At 41.4% G+C, this 17,990-nt stretch overlaps 1 protein-coding gene across 4 annotated transcripts in view; it reads left to right on the top strand.

Annotated features, from left to right (window-relative positions):
• dlgap4b (discs, large (Drosophila) homolog-associated protein 4b) overlaps window positions 1–17,990 on the top strand; it is a 263,244-nt gene that overhangs the window by 119,869 nt on the left and 125,385 nt on the right. The window lies entirely within an intron of this gene.

Genomic DNA, 17,990 nt, shown 5'->3' with positions numbered 1-17,990 from the left:
GCATAGTTTAATCTCGGTAGTAAGGCTCAGAATATGAGCCTTAGTGAAGCCTAAGTGAAGTGAAGGGGAAAAAGAAGATGCTTGAGAAAATCTCAACTCAAGCTCTTCCTCCAGCACATTTCTACTGCTCTGTCAATTTCAGCTTTGAAATTGTCATAAAGGAAAGCAGGGATTTATTCCAATTGTGATGCCAAAGACAGAGGTCTCTCTGAGCTCGGCACCATCCGATTTGCAAGATTCCCAGGCAGAGATTTGCATGACAGCCAGCCGTAGCCACACGTCTCTGCTCTGTCTCTCATTAGTGCTCAGCACTCATCTCCACTGCTGGGTGTCCTTCTATTGTCTCGTCGTGACAGGATGGTATTTACTAAAGGCCACAGTGTATGTAGAAGACATTGCCCCTTCAAGCCAAACAAGTGATGCCCGTCAGATCGGAGCTCAGGCTCCAGAAAAGCTTCCAACTGCTCCCCCTCCTCCTCTGACCTAGCAAAGGTCATGGATGCCAGAGAGCTGCATGGCACGGTTTGCCAAGCTGTGCTGGGCACGATCTGAGAAATATTATGTTGGCAATTTTGCATGACTTACAGATACATAAGAATCCAAAAGGCACTAAGTGGGCTAAACTGTAGAGTGTGGGTTCTGTGATCATTCAGCGTCCCTCTTTGACTGGCTCTGGGCTTGCAATGGGTCATACCATTGCGATCCTGTGACCCATACGGCCCTTCCTGTACACCTGCTACATATCTGGCGCCACCACACGTCTGGTTTTGTCGTGTTTGTTGTGTTTTTCAGTGGCTCGGCGTGGACACCTCTTTCACTTGGTTTGTTCCTGGCTGACTTGAAAACACGCTGCCTCTCTGTTTCACAGCTCTACCTTTTAAATCAGTCGGTTTCCTGCTGCATCGGTCTATTAACCATGCGCCAGTCTCATTTCTCATTCCTTTGTGTGATATGAAAAGCCAGGGGTTTATTACTTGACTCTGCAGCAGAGCTTTGATGTGTAGCTTATCCTCAAGCATTTATAGGTTACTTTGGATAAAAGTGCCTTTTAAATGACTAATTACTATTGTTCTCTCCTACTGACATAGCACAGCCATCTGTGGCCTTTTTCAGAGTATTGTAGCAGCAATACCACAGTTGCCTTCAGTCTTTGCTGTGTTGTAAGGCTTCCGTTCCACCCATCTCCCCCATTCTGTTGTCTCCTGCAGCCTCCCTTAGCCTGTGTCTTCCACCAGCACCCCCGGTTCAGAAGAAACTGGCCAGCGCAGGGAGTTTCACGAGTAGCCCCTGCAGTGCCTGCATATTAATCAGAGGACAGCTGTCTGAGGCACCTGAGATAGTAAGAAACAATAACGCGGACCATCAATCCTGTAAATGAGAATCTCCCTTGCTGAAGGTGTGACAGGAATGAAAAAATTACTTGCGGGGCTGTGCAGAACCTTATTAGAGATGCACTTCTTTCTAAGTTTACATCAATTGCCCCCCCTCCGTTCCAGCACAGTCAAACACCCTCTGTGTTGTGCACCTCAGCTGCACAGCATGTCCGCTGACAGGGCACAGACTCACGGGATTGCCACATGCCAACACTTTTCCCAGCACTCAGAGGAGGTGCTGTTTGACAAGGAGGCGTTAAGCGCTGACGGAGATTCATCTGCTTTTGCCTCATTGTCAGTCCAAGCGGTATTTTCAGTCCTGCTCCAGTGCCCAGTGAATTGTCATATTTTTATTAATCTACATGCTGATTGCCTGCTTGTGTATGCTTTAGCGTGGTGTGAACTATATATTTCCATTATAGCTACAGTATAACGGAGATTAATCTTGTACAGTACATGAAGTCAACACATGTACTGTACGCAAATTTATGCCTGAAGTGTTGGCTGCCATAAGGAACAGGTAGAAGTGTTTGGGTAAATATAGTGGATTTCAATCTGCTTTATTATAAATAGTTTCCTTGATCTATGTCACGTCACATAGCAGGCTCAACTGTAGTCTTTATAGATTTACTTAAAATTCACAAAGAAGGTCTATATTTAGATTTTATTTAGAAATGTTTTATAATTAATATGATGAGCCTATTATTTAAATCTAAACGTGCTTTAAAATTAAAAGGAACATGGGGAATCCTGTTTTGTAATTACTGCTTAACGTTTTACCACTTATTTACCACCATTAAAAAAGTGATCAGAGCACAGTTCATGCCTTGTTAATGGTCATCTGATAAGTTTGATGATATTGACCAGAGAGATGATTTTTTGATCCAGTCAGCTTCAGCCACGTTCACCAGCACTCAGGAATCTTCACTTCCACTGCCCCAGGGGAATCTCGGCCAGGTTGGAATGGCTTGGCCCCCATAAGGACAGCCTGTAGGACCCACACTGTACTCTAAGCCAAAGATTTTACAAAAGGTGATTTTTAGGAGATCCTAAATGGCAGCTCAGGCACATTGAGGGAAATGTACATTCATTTCACACGATGCTTTTTGGCCAATCCCGTAATAATAGTTTTTTTTTTTTCTGGGAAGTCGTCCAAATCCAATTTCATTTTGTTCAAAACTACCGATAAAGTTAAAGATCTGCAAATTACAACACATGCAGTTTATTTCCAAAATCTTGTGCGCTGTAAAATATTAATAAAATAAAATAAAATAAAGCCAGCAGCCATGTCACCCTGCAGCTCACAACTGGCAGCCCACTGAAGCTCAGCAGGTCTGAGCCTGGTCAGTACCTGGATGGGAGACCTCCTGGGAAAACTAAGGATGCTGCTGGAAGAGCTGTTAGTGGGGCCAGCAGGAGGCGTTCACCCTACAAAGTCCCCCACACAGACCACACTCTAAAAAGGTGCCGTCCTTCGGACAAGATGTAAAACTGAGGTCCTGACTTCCTGTGGTCATTAAAAATCCCAGGGCATTTCTCAAAAAGAGGAGGGGTGTAACCCTGGTGTCCTGGCCAAATTTCCCATGGGCCCTTACCACTCATGGTCTCCTAATAATCCCCATCTATGAATTGGCTTCATTACTCTGCTCTCCTCCCCACTGATAGCTGGTGTGTGGGGAGTGTACTGGCGCGCTATGGCTGCCGTCACATCATCCAGGTGGCAGTGCTGGAGGGGAGTGCCCATTATCTGTAGAGCGCTTTGAGTGGAATGTCCAGAAAAACACGATATAAGTAGGGAATTATTATTATTATTTATTTGATTATAATAGCTTGTGTTGGTTTTAAACCTTCAGAAAGAATAATGAATTTAATATGAATTCTAAGAATAGAATCTGGGTTGTATGGTTTGAGTATCAAGCCCACTGTTTCCGTGTTTGGTGAACTTATCTGCTGGTTGCTGTTTCTCAGATGCTTGATGAGGTGGTGTTCTCTGGAGCGTCTGCTCTTTTTTCTTTCTCTATTATCTAACCTTTTCATCACTTTGTTAAAGGTTCACAGTATCTTGGTCTCATGTGTCCATAAAACTTTGCTCCAAAACTTCCTTGACTCATCATTGTACTTCTAAGCAAATTCTGAAGCATGCCAGAGGTAATGTCATGGCCTCGAAAAAAAAGGCCACCTCTGGAACTGGCTCACTAATTCTAATTGATGATGTAGTCATTGGTGGCAGTACCATAACAAATTCCCCAAATTACAAAAACATGTTGCCTGCTCATGTACACTACCCGTAGAAGCCATTGGAAATAACTGAAAGATCATTTCACTTCAAAACTTTTAAAATTCTAATTACAAAATGCTTCTATATTATATGACAGATGCAGCATGACGATGACCCAAAACTTGGTGAAAGCAACCAATGAGCTTATCAGGAGAAAATATTGGGAGATATGACCGTCAACCTCCACAATTTTATCCAATTGAGCATTTATTTTACACACTGAAGAAGAAATTCAAATACACTCTAAGGATAGACAAGAACCTTAAGTAGCTGCAGTGAGGGCATGGCTAAACATCTCAAATTACACAAAAGATCACAAGGTTTGATGGGTCACAGAATTAATTCAGCTATTGTGCACTGAACATTACTTAAAATGAATCTGTCCCAGTACTTATGGTCTTTTGAATCTCTGGGTATAAAACCAGGTATGTTTTTCTTCTGATATGATTAAATATAGTGCCTTCAGAAAGTGTTCATTCCCCTAGATTGTTTTCAGAATTTGTTGTGTTTCAAACCCAGATAGAAATACATTTATATGGAATTTCTGTCACCCATTTATTCAAGCTACTCTCTAATGTCAAAGTGGAATAAAAGTTTATATACTGTATGTGGTTAAAAGAAAACACTGTAATATCCTGATTTGATAAACCCTTTTTGCTAAGACTCACTAACTGAGCCCAGGTGCATCTATTTTCCTTGTGAAAGCATTTTAAAACTTGAATGGAGTCCTCTGTGGTCTGTTCAATTCGTTGACATGATTTCAGAAGCAATATACTGCACTTCTCTGTTTACGGACCCTCAGTTGATAGCACATATCAGAGCAGAAACTTTTCCATGTAGACAAAGGAGTTGTCCATAAAAAATTGTGAGGAGGCACAGATCTTGAAACAAGTTTAACACATATCTAGAGTGTTGAAAGTTCTCAGGACACAGTGAGGTCTGTCATTAGGAAGTACGCAAGAATACGGAACTACGCAGGCTCTTTCATGAGCAGGTCATTCTTCCAAACTTGAACAACTGGGCAAGAGGTACCTTGGTTAGAAGAGATGACCAACAACCTAATGAAAACTCTGATGGAACCACAGAATTACATGGCTGAGATGGGAGAACCGTAACAACTAAATAAGCTGCACAGCACTGGGGGGAGGAAAAACCTCATTTAACTGAAAGGAAACCTCCAGGAATCCACAGCTGAGAGCTACCCCTTCCTCCGGGGTATAAACCTTTATTGGGTGGAGGAAGGGGGGGTAGACTTAAAACAAAAAAAGTACACAAGCACAAACCCAACAGACAAAAACCTGGGAAAGGCCAGGGAGACAAACTACACAAGACAGATAGGAACCAAAAACAGGTAGGAACCCAAGTTCCGAGACACAGAGCAGGGGGGACCAAAAAGGAGGGGAACCAGGAAGAAAAAAATCAAAACAAAAGGCAAAAAACAAGAAAAAAACCACAAAAATCCCGGGGAAAAATACCGCAGACTGGGCAAATGGCACGTTGACATTCTAACGCTGATATCGGAGTGGACAACCTGAGGAAAGCCAGACCGAAGCCCGCTCACAGACACAGATGCCCAGAGTGATATCCAGCGAAAGGCATGTAGGAACGGCAGAAAGCTTACCATTCTATCACTGATATCGGAGAGAGCAAGACCAGGAAGAGCCAGGCACGAGAACCCGCTCCAGACACAGAAGCTCGGAGTGATATCCAGTAATAAGAATAGGCAAGCCAGCTCAACATTCAATCACTGATATCGGAGTGATCTACCCGAGGAAAGCCAGGTGCAGGACCCGCTCACAGGCACGGAAGATCGGAGTGATATCCAGTGATTAGAATAGAGGAACTGAAAAAAAAAAAACAGCCCAGAGAAAAAAGAAAAAAAAACTGCGGCAAGACAAAAAAAAGTGCCGCTCGCGGGGTCAGTAGGTGGCTCAGCATTCTGTCACGGACGTCCAAAGGGACTAACCGTGGGGAGCAGGAGAGCGGAAAAAGACCCATATGCGTAGCGGCGAGACGGGAAAAAGGCCCGGGCTCATTAGTGCAAAGAGTTCAGGAATGCCGTATAGAAACCTATGCCCTCAGGGAGCGGACGTGGGGCGCCCTGGTGCTAGGCGGGTCTCAGGACATCCGAACATCAATGCTGAGCGAGGATAGAGTGCAAGACCCTGAAATATATAGCCCAAGGAAAAGAGGGACAGGAAGGACAGACCGGAAACTAGGGACAGGACAGAGAAGGAGCGCCCTCTGGCTGCAGAGGGCGTGACACAGCCAAAGCCCAGACTTGAAACCCATTGAGTCTCTGTGGAAAGATTTAAAGATTTTAGGTCACTGAGACTCCCCATCCAATCCGACAGAGCTTGAGCAAATCTGCAACGAAGAATGAGCAAAAAAACCCAAATCCAGATATGCAAAGCCGATACCGACATAACTAAGAAGACTCACAGCTGTAATTTTCTTTTAAAATGGGTTTTATGCTTCTACAAAGTATTGATTCAGGGGGTGTATACTTTAGTAAAGAAACTAAAAACTGTGGTCATAACACAGTTGTTCAAGAGAGGGTGAATACCTTCTGAAAGCACTGTACAGTACATCCATGGTATTATCCAAAAATAAAATTTACATTATTTTGTACTTCTGTTTCATATTAATCTTATGACTACAAATGCAAATTGCTGAACTGCAAAGCAAAAAATGACCATTTTGACTTTGCAGTCCCAAAGTTTGGAGGGTACTGTATATAACATTCTTATTTCATTCACAGAACATCTTTCTTGAGATTTCTCTATTCCAAGTTAATACTAAACAATCTTGACAATTATGTGTTGGTAATTTTCAACTTGTTACCTTATTTTGAATAAATTTCAAAAGCCATGCATTTGAAGTTAATATTAATAAGGGACTGTATGCTTTTCAGCATTACAATTTAGACCAGAGCCCTACAACTGGAAAAACCCAAAATGAATTAAACTGTCGTGCCATGGGAGACTGAATATGTTGTTGATGTGTCGCAAATTGTCAGTAGCATTCATTTATATTACATGTATTACATTTCTTCAGCCTTTAAAAGGTCTTATGAAATGCCTGTCAAAGAGCCTTTCAGTTTCAGGAAAAGGCTAAGGTTAATAAGGGGAAAATAATGTGCTATTCTGACGCTTTTGTTCATTTGAGATAAGGACAGAGATTGCACTGAATGCTAATCAAAACTTTTGCCAAGCATAACATAAAAGTTCTGTGATGAAAAAACTGTACTTGACATTAAAATGTATTTTTAATGAACACTTGTGCTTCAATCAGACTGTCTTATACCGTGCATGAAATCTAATCACAATGGAATCAGGTAATGGAATTTAGTCCTATAATTAATCATTTTAATTTAAATAAGCAATGAATACACCTATGTGTATTGCTGTAGACCTCACAGATTTGGATATAATAAAAGAGAAGCGTAGGTCTGTTAATATTTATTACTAGGAATTAATATTATTTAGTTATATCCATTTCACGGTGCCCTGAGTTTTAGTATATCAAAATACGTCGAAATTGGCAGGATCAGACAAGTTTAAGATACATCACACTTTTTCATGTATTCTCAGCTAACGCAATAGATGTGTCCTAGGAAAGTGGAAGATGAAACTGTGTTAGCTGGAAGCAAATTTGCCATAAGAAACAATATAAATATTGGGGAAATTTTTCCAGCCACAACACACATGTAGAAATTGTTCTACTTTATTATGGTTAATCAGGCTATTCTCTTAGGGTTTTTTACATTGTATATATTGTATACTGTAATATATTGCAAGCTGTGAGAGAAAATGGCAATTTATGTTTTAACCAGTTGTGACACTCTTGAACATGCAGAGCACTTAGAGTTTTTAAGTGTTTCAACCTGTAAATGAAACCTTTCAGTCTTAAAACAAGAAGGACAAGAAAACTGTGATACTTGGCAGCAAATTTCCAAGGGGAGCTGGGGGTGGTGGAGGTGAGGTTTAGGGTCCCTGAGGTGATGGGGGGCCATGGAGTGGGGTGAGGATGAGAAGGGTGATGTGGATGAGAGGTGTGCCTCAGCTGTTTCACCTCCTCCTTTTTGTCAATATGACATAATAAGTCATAAAAACAAGACGTAAAGTGCTCAGCAATCGTGATCCTGAAACCCAATTAAAGCTTCTTCAATCTTTTTGAGATTTCTTATAAAAACCTGTTTTGTCAGCTTTCATAAAGGTGCGTCTTCCTGATAAGTATCTGCCTCTGGATCTTAAGAAACAAACTCTTGTGCAGATTTTTAATCTCTTTATTCTACAGTTCTTCTTTTTGTGGCTCCAATATCTCAGCAATTCTGCTCTGTATACTTAGTTGAAGACATTTTAGAGCAATAGTAGAGTTTCTTCAATCAGTTTAATGCACTGGTAATTATGAATGCACTGATGAGGCAATTTCTTCTATACACTGTATACCATTCATGCAGTATTCAGGCATTTCCGTGCCAGGCTTTGGATATGTCTATTGTGTGTTCAGTGTTGAAGGATTTCCAAAATTCCTTTCACTGTGGGTTTCTTTTCACCATCAGTGACCATCATAAGATGTTCAAATATATTTTCTGTGGTGTGAGAAGGCAGATCATTCCCCACTGTGTACTGGTTAATGTGCTTCATGAAAGATCTGCCACTGTCTCTGAACTTCCTGTCCTCTTACATGAGGTACTAAGCCTCACTTATAGCTATTGCTCATTGGTCCATTGGCTGGTGAAATAATATAGTCTTTAGAGGCATAAACACAGCTTTTACTGTATATGGGTAATAGGAGGATGGTTGCAATAAGTTTTTACTTCATGCTGGTCTCTATCAGTGACAAAAGCAGTGAATCCTGGACCTGGAAACCAGATCATCTTTATAGACCAACAATACACAGGAAGGCTGGATTTGAGAAATCCTTTCAGAGCCTTTCATTTCTCATCTACATCCAACTATGTGCCATCTGAATCAGCTGAATCTCTTGTGAACTGGATTTTCTGAAGCTGCTGGTGATCGATATACCAGCAGCATCATCCACTGCTTACAGCCTTCACCTTTGTGGCTGAATTCTTCTTCACCTGGTTTTCAAGTGCATCTTGTAAGTGTCCTTTCTTGCATGTCTTGCACAATCTCAGCCTTGCCTGAGATGACCTGCTGTAGTAGCACCTAGAGCAGTAGCACAGCTTGCTCTCATCTCCTCCACATTTACAATAATGTTTTTTCAAGCCAGAAGGACAGACCACATGACGTGTTCACTCATTGTTCTCATGGTGCTTAATCACATTTTGCACTGCCAGCAGCCTCACTGCACCTCTGACCATGACCACTCATTGTGGGTCAACAGCCGGTCAGCTTCAACCCCTGCACACAAATCCTGTTTGGAAAATCGGGTTGAACCAAATTTGTATTGGTTGCCAACGGAAACCATTTTACTTTGTACACCTGTTCCATGGGTCAGTTTCCAGTGTTGCACCAGCACAAACAAAACACCTTTACGAAAGATCTTCCTCCTAAAATAGATAGCATACTGAATATGCAATAAATATCTTTCTTGTAAGTACCTGAAGAAGGCTCCATGGCCGAAACGTTGTGTTTTCTTTCTTCTCTTTTCAGCAGGAATCAACCTATTACTTGTTCCTTTGCAGCCTACGCATGCTGATGCAGATACCCACCTGATCTATTGCATACATACTAATTGTACACAATGGTAGAAAAGAAACATACCTATTTCTCTTTTGTATGAATTTTGAATGTTATACCCCCCCAATCTGGAGGAGGTTTTGGTTTTTCAACTTGCAACTATGAAACACACATCCACACTTAGGGGAGAATCAGGACGTGGGGGCAGAATCTTCCCAAAGACCCTCCCACCTTCCAACCACTCATCCTTTAGCTCATCGCAGGCGGCACAACCCTGTTCCAGAAATTGGGCATGAAAATTGGTTTCAGAAATTGGTTTCAGAATAAACGTGTATTTCACTAATAGAACGATATGCACCTTGTACGTCACAGAGGTCACGGTGTTGCTGAGACCCAAGAGAGCCAGGCCAACAAATCCCATTCTACTCAGCTGATGGTGTGCCACCTTTTACAGAATCCCAGTCACAGTCAGCTTGTAACTTGACACAGGCTCAAACTTGGGGTCATAGAGCTTAGGTGAGCATATTTACAATCTGAACCACTTGGTAAGCCCAATTATTCCTGTTTCTAAAAGGCAATTAGAAACACCTGTCATCATAATTGCCATGTTGATATAAAGAAAAATTGGCAACAGTTTTATGATTAATTTGCTTTGGTAATGGCTGCCTATTCATAATTTCTCACTGAATTATTTTCTATTCAGATTACTCATTGATTCGCGCAATGGAAGCAGGACAGGTTTTGATTTGTCTTGCTTTCTGTTTGCTTTGCAACGTCTCTAATTATGATAGGTGTTGCAGCCACACATCAGCGCTGTGAGGTGGAATAATTCTGGGGTCTGAGGAGAGGCGCTTGTTGATTAATCATCTTGATTAAAATGATTAAGTGTTCACTGTCTGAATTGTGTATGAAGACAGCCTATTCTGTAGGCGAGAAAGTTTTTTGTTTCTCATTTAACAAACTACCGCTCCTCTGGCAATAACTGAAAAAAAATAGCAATAAAATACACATGTTAGATTTTACTTATATCCATTCAAATGGTTTTCAATGTGTCACACTCAACTGTACTTTGTCATGTTAATGTGGGGCTGTCTGCCTACAGAAGCAAAATTGTAAATGAGACAAGCTCCCAAGTATAATCACACTGAACAACATATCTTACTGTATAAATTATAAACTGCAGCTCCGGCCTCCTGCAATGGGATTTGTTTTCTTCAACACGCTCTGGATTCTGATCTATGGCTGTGTTGACTAAATAAGAAACAAACACAACGACTAGGGGAAGTAATTGATAGTGGAGTCAACAACAGTTATGTTACAGAGCTGAGGATCGAGGGTGAGCACGCAGGCAAACAAAAAACATTTCCCCTTTCCTGTAGTGCTCTGTGTTGCAATCATATGCGTCTGCTTCATCTTTGTTTTTGCTAAGGAACCAATTCAATGACCCACGCGGGAAACTCCACTCCACTGTGCTGTTCCTCTTTCTTGTGTCTTGTACCTTTATCTTTATACACCTCCAAACCTTTATATGCCAGTTTTATTTAAGAGTACTAGAAATGTTTTAGTGGAAATGTGCTTAGAAAGGTTCAGATTTGTTTTAAGAAATTCCCTCCAGCTTCCTGTCATCACTTGGCCCTGAACACTCCCCCCACGTTTTTACTGTACCTCACTCTTTGCGAGCTCCAGCTCTCTTTCGCTCTTCTTTTCTCGACATCTCTCTCCCTCTCCGGGGGGAGGGATGCTGACGTCAGCCATGCTCAGGATGGGCAGATGTGCCTGTTCCCTAACAAGCCACACAGATGAGCCCAGCATGCCAATAAGGGGCTGACAGATCACTTCATTAGAGAACCTGTCAATCAGGCACACTCACGGTGGGGCTGGAGCTGCAGGACTGAGCGTGTGCAGATCGAGAGGCCCGGTATGGGAGCACTTGCTGTGGAGCCCTGGCCAGGTTGTGCGGGGCTGAGATGGTTCAAGGGGTCTTGTTTCTGCAGAAGAAGAGGCTACAAAACATTCTGGAGACTTGACGTTCTGCAGCTAAAAAGGTGGGATTCCAAAAGGAATTGATCGGGACTGGAGCTAATTCAACATGACTCTTCATTCCCTCTTTTTCTGCTTTGCTTTCCCAAGTAAATTATTTTAAAGCTTTTGGATGAAGTGCCTTTGAACCATTTCACAACAGGCTTTCTATGCCAAATATGTAGAGATTTGGATGGCATAGAGGATAGCACTGCTACTTCACAGGTCTTGGGTCTTGGGTTTGATTCTGAACTCTCCTTCAACAAAGACACGCCATTTAGGGTAATTGTTGTCTATGATTGTGCTTGTGTTTTGTTAGTTAAGTATATTTCCCAGCATGTTGCCCTTTCCTGTGCCCTGTGCTTCTGAAATAGGCTCCAGTTTGCCACCACCCCTACCAGGATAAAGTCTTTTGATCATGGATGGATATTGGACTTTGGAGGCATTCTTATGTATTCAGACTTTATTGGACCCAGTGTAACAGGGCTTAGTGGAACTGCACGTGTTGTGCATTCAAGGAGTGACGCCACCCCCTTGATATCTAAACAGGGTAGAAGTTCACTGCTGTCTGAGGAGTGTCATGCTGTGTGCTCTAGCCTGGAGTACCTGTGAACTAATTCGGCAAGGGAAGAGCAGAACGGCACTCAGCAGAAACATGTGTCGTGGTTTAGAGATTATAGTCTCAGCCCACCTCAGTTGCCTGACGCTGGGTATCATTGAGAATCGCTGGGTATCATCCGCTGGGTATCATCTGTTTGCAGCTAAAGGAGAGTTTCTGTCTCCAGGCAGACAGAGCCACTATCACGAGACAACAGAGTCCATTATTTCATGTGCATGGAGAGGATACAATCATACAGATATGAGAGCAGCCTCTGAATGATTATGTCAAAGGTAATGGGTTTCATACAGCAGGATCATGGCAGCATAGCTCATTCTAAATTTCCATATTAGGAGTTGTTTTTCTCTATAAATACTTCTTTGTAACTGACTGCTTTTAAAGGTGCCTTTTCACCTTTTATTTGGTGAAAAGGAAGTGTACAAATAGAATGTGTGAAATTTAGCTAAACATTCTGTGGCTATGGCATTAGCATCAAAAGGATAAAATAATGTGCCTGCAATTTATTCTTTCTTACTGTCACTAGGGAAAAAAAAACATATTAACAAGAACAAATAGTTACTATCTTATACACTTAAAATGCTCAAATTCTTCCTCATTCACAGAAAGATGCCCCACTTTAACAAGAGGTTAACCTGGAAAGCTGGAGTGGCAAACTGGAGTCTATTGCAGAAGCTTTACTCTTTTAAAACTGTGTGATGTTTAAGAATGTGTTTTTTTTTTCACTTTGGAACGTCTGACACTGAGAGTTCATAGAAAAGAAAGAGACTCACAAAGTTATCTCAAACTGTTAGATGACTATGCAGACCAGCGAATAAGCTCCCAATGTGTTTTTGTGTGTTGTACATCATGTGGGCTAGTTGGCTTTGTGAAGAGAGCAAGCTCCTCGGTTTCAGGGCCTGTTGTGCAACTTGATCCAGCACAGTCTGACGCCAGTGCGCAGCATGTTCACAGCAGAATGCTAAATTCAAAATCCACAAAGGTGATGAACTCTACATCTGCCGCAAAACACTGTTGTGATTGCAATACCAGTTCAGACGGTGAGGCCACTAGTCATTGTATTACAGCTCCAAGTATGTGAGCTGGGTTTATCTGTGCTTTGACACTGTGTTGGAAAGATGTTCAAGCTGAAGTCCTCCGCCCTCTTGAAAACGGTATTCCAGTCAACCTTTTAAAACACATTGAGAGCGAAGAGCATAGTAATTACACTTAATGCTGTTTTTTGCGTGTGTGTATTTTCCCTGTGTGGTTTGATTGGATGAAGGGAATCAAGCATTAGTCTCAGTAGCTCCCTAGGGATGCAGCTTCTCCAGATTTTCCCGGCTTCAGTGTTTGATTGCACCCTGCTTGTTCATCAGCTGCAGCCCCACTCGCACACAGCTCCCTCAGCCTCTCTACTCTTCTGTCTGAATGGCTCTCTTTTCCTCCGCTGGCTGCCTTCAGCTGCTAAGCATGATTACTAGGCTTCACATTGCAAGCTGCTTCCATGTGTTAGTCGGATAGGAGAGAGGAGAGGGAAGGAGAAAGGGGAAGGTCCTTTCTAATGTCTGATGGATTTAAGAGCGTTTCTTATTTCATCAGGGCTAAATGGGCTTCCGAGAATAATTTGTGTGGAACTTCATCCCCTCAATACATTTTAGATACAATAAATATACCACATCTCAAATCTTAACCTTTTATAAGCTCTTTATCGATAAAGGAAGTGAAAGCTGCAAGTACTTCATGTCCACCATGCTAAAATCTTTCACATTATACACCAATTTCTTGCTACTAGCGAAGTCAGTAATAGCAAACTTCAGTTCCAGCCTGGACACCGCTAAAATCCTAAACACAGTGATCTCGTCCTCCATCAAAGCATTGTTCACGCTGTTCTTCCAGCTCTTAATTATAGTCATCTAACCAGCCAAAGCAGAAATCATTCAGACCCATCAACTCCAATATTTGATGGAATCACCTTTGGCAGTAAGTACAGCCACATTTGACTTTGCGAATCGAGCCAGCAGTCAATATCACCATCACAGGTGCTGGTCTGCAAAGGTTTATGCCAAATTTATGAGTTGTTCAGTCTCTCTCAAAATCATCATGGATCTGAAATCTGATATATTCTTTCCACAGATTCTCTGTAGGACTTTGACTGGGCCAGTCAAGGACACTCTTATTCTTAAGCCACAGCAGTGTAGCTCTGGTCTTGTTCTTTGGATCACTGTCCTGCTGAATGGTGGATTTTTGTCCATGTTGAAGGTCTGTAGCAGGTTTTCCTATAGAACCTGCCAGTACTTTGCTCCATTCATTTCCTCATCCATCCTGAGAAGATTCTCAGTCCCTCATAACATAAAGTGACCACTACTGTGCTCAATAGCAGTGATGGTGTTTCCTGAGTGTTGCGCTATGTTGGGTTTGTGTCAGACGTAACACCTTGCATTTAAACCAAAAAGTTACAGTTGTGTCTAGTCTGAGCTGTTTGTCATCTGTGCCAAAAAAACCTTGCCACATATTTGCAATATCGCGTAGATGCTTTGTTGACAAACACCATAGAGGATGTGAGTATTTTTCATTCATTTCCACACAAGCCCATTTTTTGTAATGACTGGGACCTCGCCAGTTTCCTCTTCGTCCAGCTGCTCAGGTTGGAGGGACAGATCATGGTGGTATGATACACCTTCCACCTCTTAATGATTGACTTAACTGGGCTCAAAGGAATAGTCAGTGTTTTGGATTTTTTTTGTTCCCTTCTCCTAATCTTTACCTGTTTTGAAATTTCTATACTCTGTATGGTTGAATCATTGCTTGCAACTTGCTATCCAAGAGACCTTCTCCCATTATATTATGCATTATTGTTGCACCCAGACAGAATCCAACTTATCCTGTGACTTGTGAATTGTGTACATAAAAAATCATTAGTTTTGTCCTAGCAAAAAGAGGTGAATACTTATGTAATCAACAGATTTAAAATCCTGATGTTTCTCTGTAATTGTTAATGATATTTAACTTCTTTTACCCATAAGTATTCAGTTAGACTAGAGCATTCAAGCTGCAATTAAAAATATTTTAGAAAATGGACCTGCAGCATTTGTAATTCCACAAAATAGAACATCTTAAATCTATCATCATGAAGGATGGGGGAGAACACTCTGTTTGGAAGGATAGTATAATTAGATATAAGCTTGACCATTTTGGACATACAGTAAGTATACTTAAGGAAACAGTCAGAAGTTTAATCTGGTGATCAGTTAAGCGATGGAACTCAAGGCAAAAGGCTTGCACTTCATTGGAACGTCTTCCACACCTTAGCCTTGACTGACCACAGAGCCACCAGAGACCCTGAGTAACTGTTGTCCTGGGCCCTGTCCATAAGTGCCCACTCTCCATGGAGTGATGGCTAGAGTGAATAATATGTCATCTCTTTGACGGCAGAGTTCATCCGTTACAGGCATGGCCCTGCTGTTTGCGTGGCACTCTGGATAAATATTTATTCAACAATCATCGTTAAGCACACCAAGTGGCTGACAGACCTGTGACATGCAAATTGCTTCCTAATTCCTAATGCAGCAACTAATAATAATTAAAAAAGCCATGTTTAAAATGGTTCACAGAAGGTGGTTTCTAGGAATGACAAAAATAATAGTCTGTAATCCTGAATAGGGAGGATAGAGCTTTTATTAAATCCGGAGCAATAATTGCCATTAAAAATGTTACTTCATTGACATATACAAGGGTGAATACAAGGGTGAATGAAAGGTTAAAAAGAGCTTTAAAGAAAAGGGAACGGTTGTCAAGGGTAGTGAGACACAGAGCAGACTGTCTTCAGAACAGCCTGAGCACTTTTACATTTTTTTTTTATCAATCTGTGGCCACACTATTTACAGTATCTAAAGATTAACTCTGGAATGGATAAATATGTTGTTGGACCATACATAGACAGATGCATAAGGACCCTGCTATTTTAATGTGGTAGATTCCAATCTTTGCAATTAAAATAATCTGGTATTCATTCTGTTTAGTTCAATCAATCTGCAGGTCCACTTCATTTCAGGTACAGTCCGCAACTAAGCAAGTGACAAATTCCATTTGAGAAAACAGAGCTCTTTCCTCTTCTACGTCAGGATTTGCAGAGCGATTAAAAAACGTACAATGAACAGTTTTGATCTCTGGATTTGGAATCTTAATCACGCCAATAAAACGTGCAGCTTAGAGAGCCGTTTCATGCCTCAATACCTGACGCTGCAAAGACAAACACCGATTATTCTCTCTGTGAATCGCACACACCCCCCCTACACAGAGACAGGTTTCAGACTGTTCTCTGCCAGTTCTGTGTGCTCTGTTTGTCAGGGCGAAAAGTACGCCTACTGAGATGCAATTAGCCACCGTTATTGAGATTAATATTCCAAGCTCTCTCTGTCTGTCACGCACTTCAGAGACACCGCACAGTTCTGCCAGAGAGTTAAGTCTTCAAAGGCAGCCAGTTGGGTATAAAACAGCTCTGTAGATTTGTGCAAGTGCTGTTTTAAAACTCCTTGTTGTACTTAGTATGCCAATATAGGACACTTTATCTTCTAATGTGCTGAAAGTCAGATGGCTGAGCCTTTCTTGTTTTTAACTGTCTATAGTAATTAGCAGCTACTCTATGATGGCCTCAGAGAGAAAGAAGAAAAGAGGGAGATGGCGAAAGAGGGTGCGACAACAGAACACGATTAACACATTTACAACGTGAAGACACAGACAGCCTGTTTTTTGTCATAGCTTTTCTGTGTCATTCGTCACTTTATCACTTTTGTCAGTCTCGAATACTAGAAGTTACCTCAGAACTATGTGAAGAGACTGAAATAATTCACTCTGTGTTACATAAACCTCTGCCTGTTGCAAGGAGAATGTGACTCACGGCGGGATTACGTACTGCAGGAGATGTTCTGTTGTAGTGTCTGTAATAACGTTTATTGGCGCTGCGTTCTGCTGTCCTACAGGCTAACACCATGGAAAAGAACTTCAGTTACAGACCCACGTATTGGCCACAGCACTGCATTACTCTTCAGTTGTGTGGCAAGACCACTGCTTATTTTTCTATAGCTTAATTTATCTGCTCTCTGGCTGATGTATTGATTTCCTTGCTATTTTGTCTCTCCAAAGTACCATTCACAGAGAATGAGGCCCATTTTTAACACTGTAGCTGGGAATACAGTTCTGGTACAAATGAAGAGTCCTACCTCACTGTCAGGGGAAGAGGAAAGACTGATCCATGAGGCACGCACCTCTTAAATTCCTAAATAAAAAATCTATATCCCTTTTACTCACCCTGCACACGTGGAAATTGTACTTTTGAGGGCCAGGGATCCATTGTTATAGAAGCTGTGGTGGCACTGATGGGAGGCAGGGAAATCTCTGATTGAGCCCCTTTCCCAAATAAGAATTATTGACACAAGAGGGTCCGTTATTACGGCCATACAACTGGTAAACAGAAACAGGAACAAATGTGCTTGTGGTACAAGACTTGGTTTAGCTAGTGACACTTCACTGCTCTGATCATCTGGCTGACAGCCATGTTTGAAGCCATTAATCTCCTGTTCTCCAATCCAGACAGAGGAAAGACAGAAAGAACTAACTCTCAGGTACAGTAAGTGTAGGAAGGATACAAATCAAAGTTTTAGCTCTTGCACCACAATTTTTAAGGTAATTAGAATTTCCTTTTAATACTTTAACAATAAAACAGTGTTTTACAGTAGTTATGGTGCTTGAAGTAGTAGATAAAACATACTTAGCAAAGTAACGTAGCAATGTAACACCTTTTCTTTAATAAAACCTTAACGCAAAAAAACGGTTTTTGTGCACTGCCCTGATTTTGGTTATTAAATATGCTTTAAAACCTATGTAAGCATGATTAGTATTTTATGAAAATGGTGGTTTGTATTCTATTGAGCTGTGGAAAAGTATCTAACAAAAAACAGCCATATAATTTGGAAAAGATTATTGGGTTTTTTTTACTGTTCTTGGGGCTTTTATTTTCAAATATTCACGAATGGATCATCCCTGCAGGGCCAGGAAGATCATTGCCTATGTGCTTG

Source organism: Lepisosteus oculatus, chromosome 16 (genome assembly GCF_040954835.1).
Source record: "Lepisosteus oculatus isolate fLepOcu1 chromosome 16, fLepOcu1.hap2, whole genome shotgun sequence".
In the NCBI taxonomy this organism is placed as follows: Eukaryota; Metazoa; Chordata; class Actinopteri; order Semionotiformes; family Lepisosteidae; genus Lepisosteus; species Lepisosteus oculatus.
The sequence above is the reverse complement of the archived record's forward strand: the minus strand, read 5'-3'. Positions and strand labels throughout refer to the sequence as shown.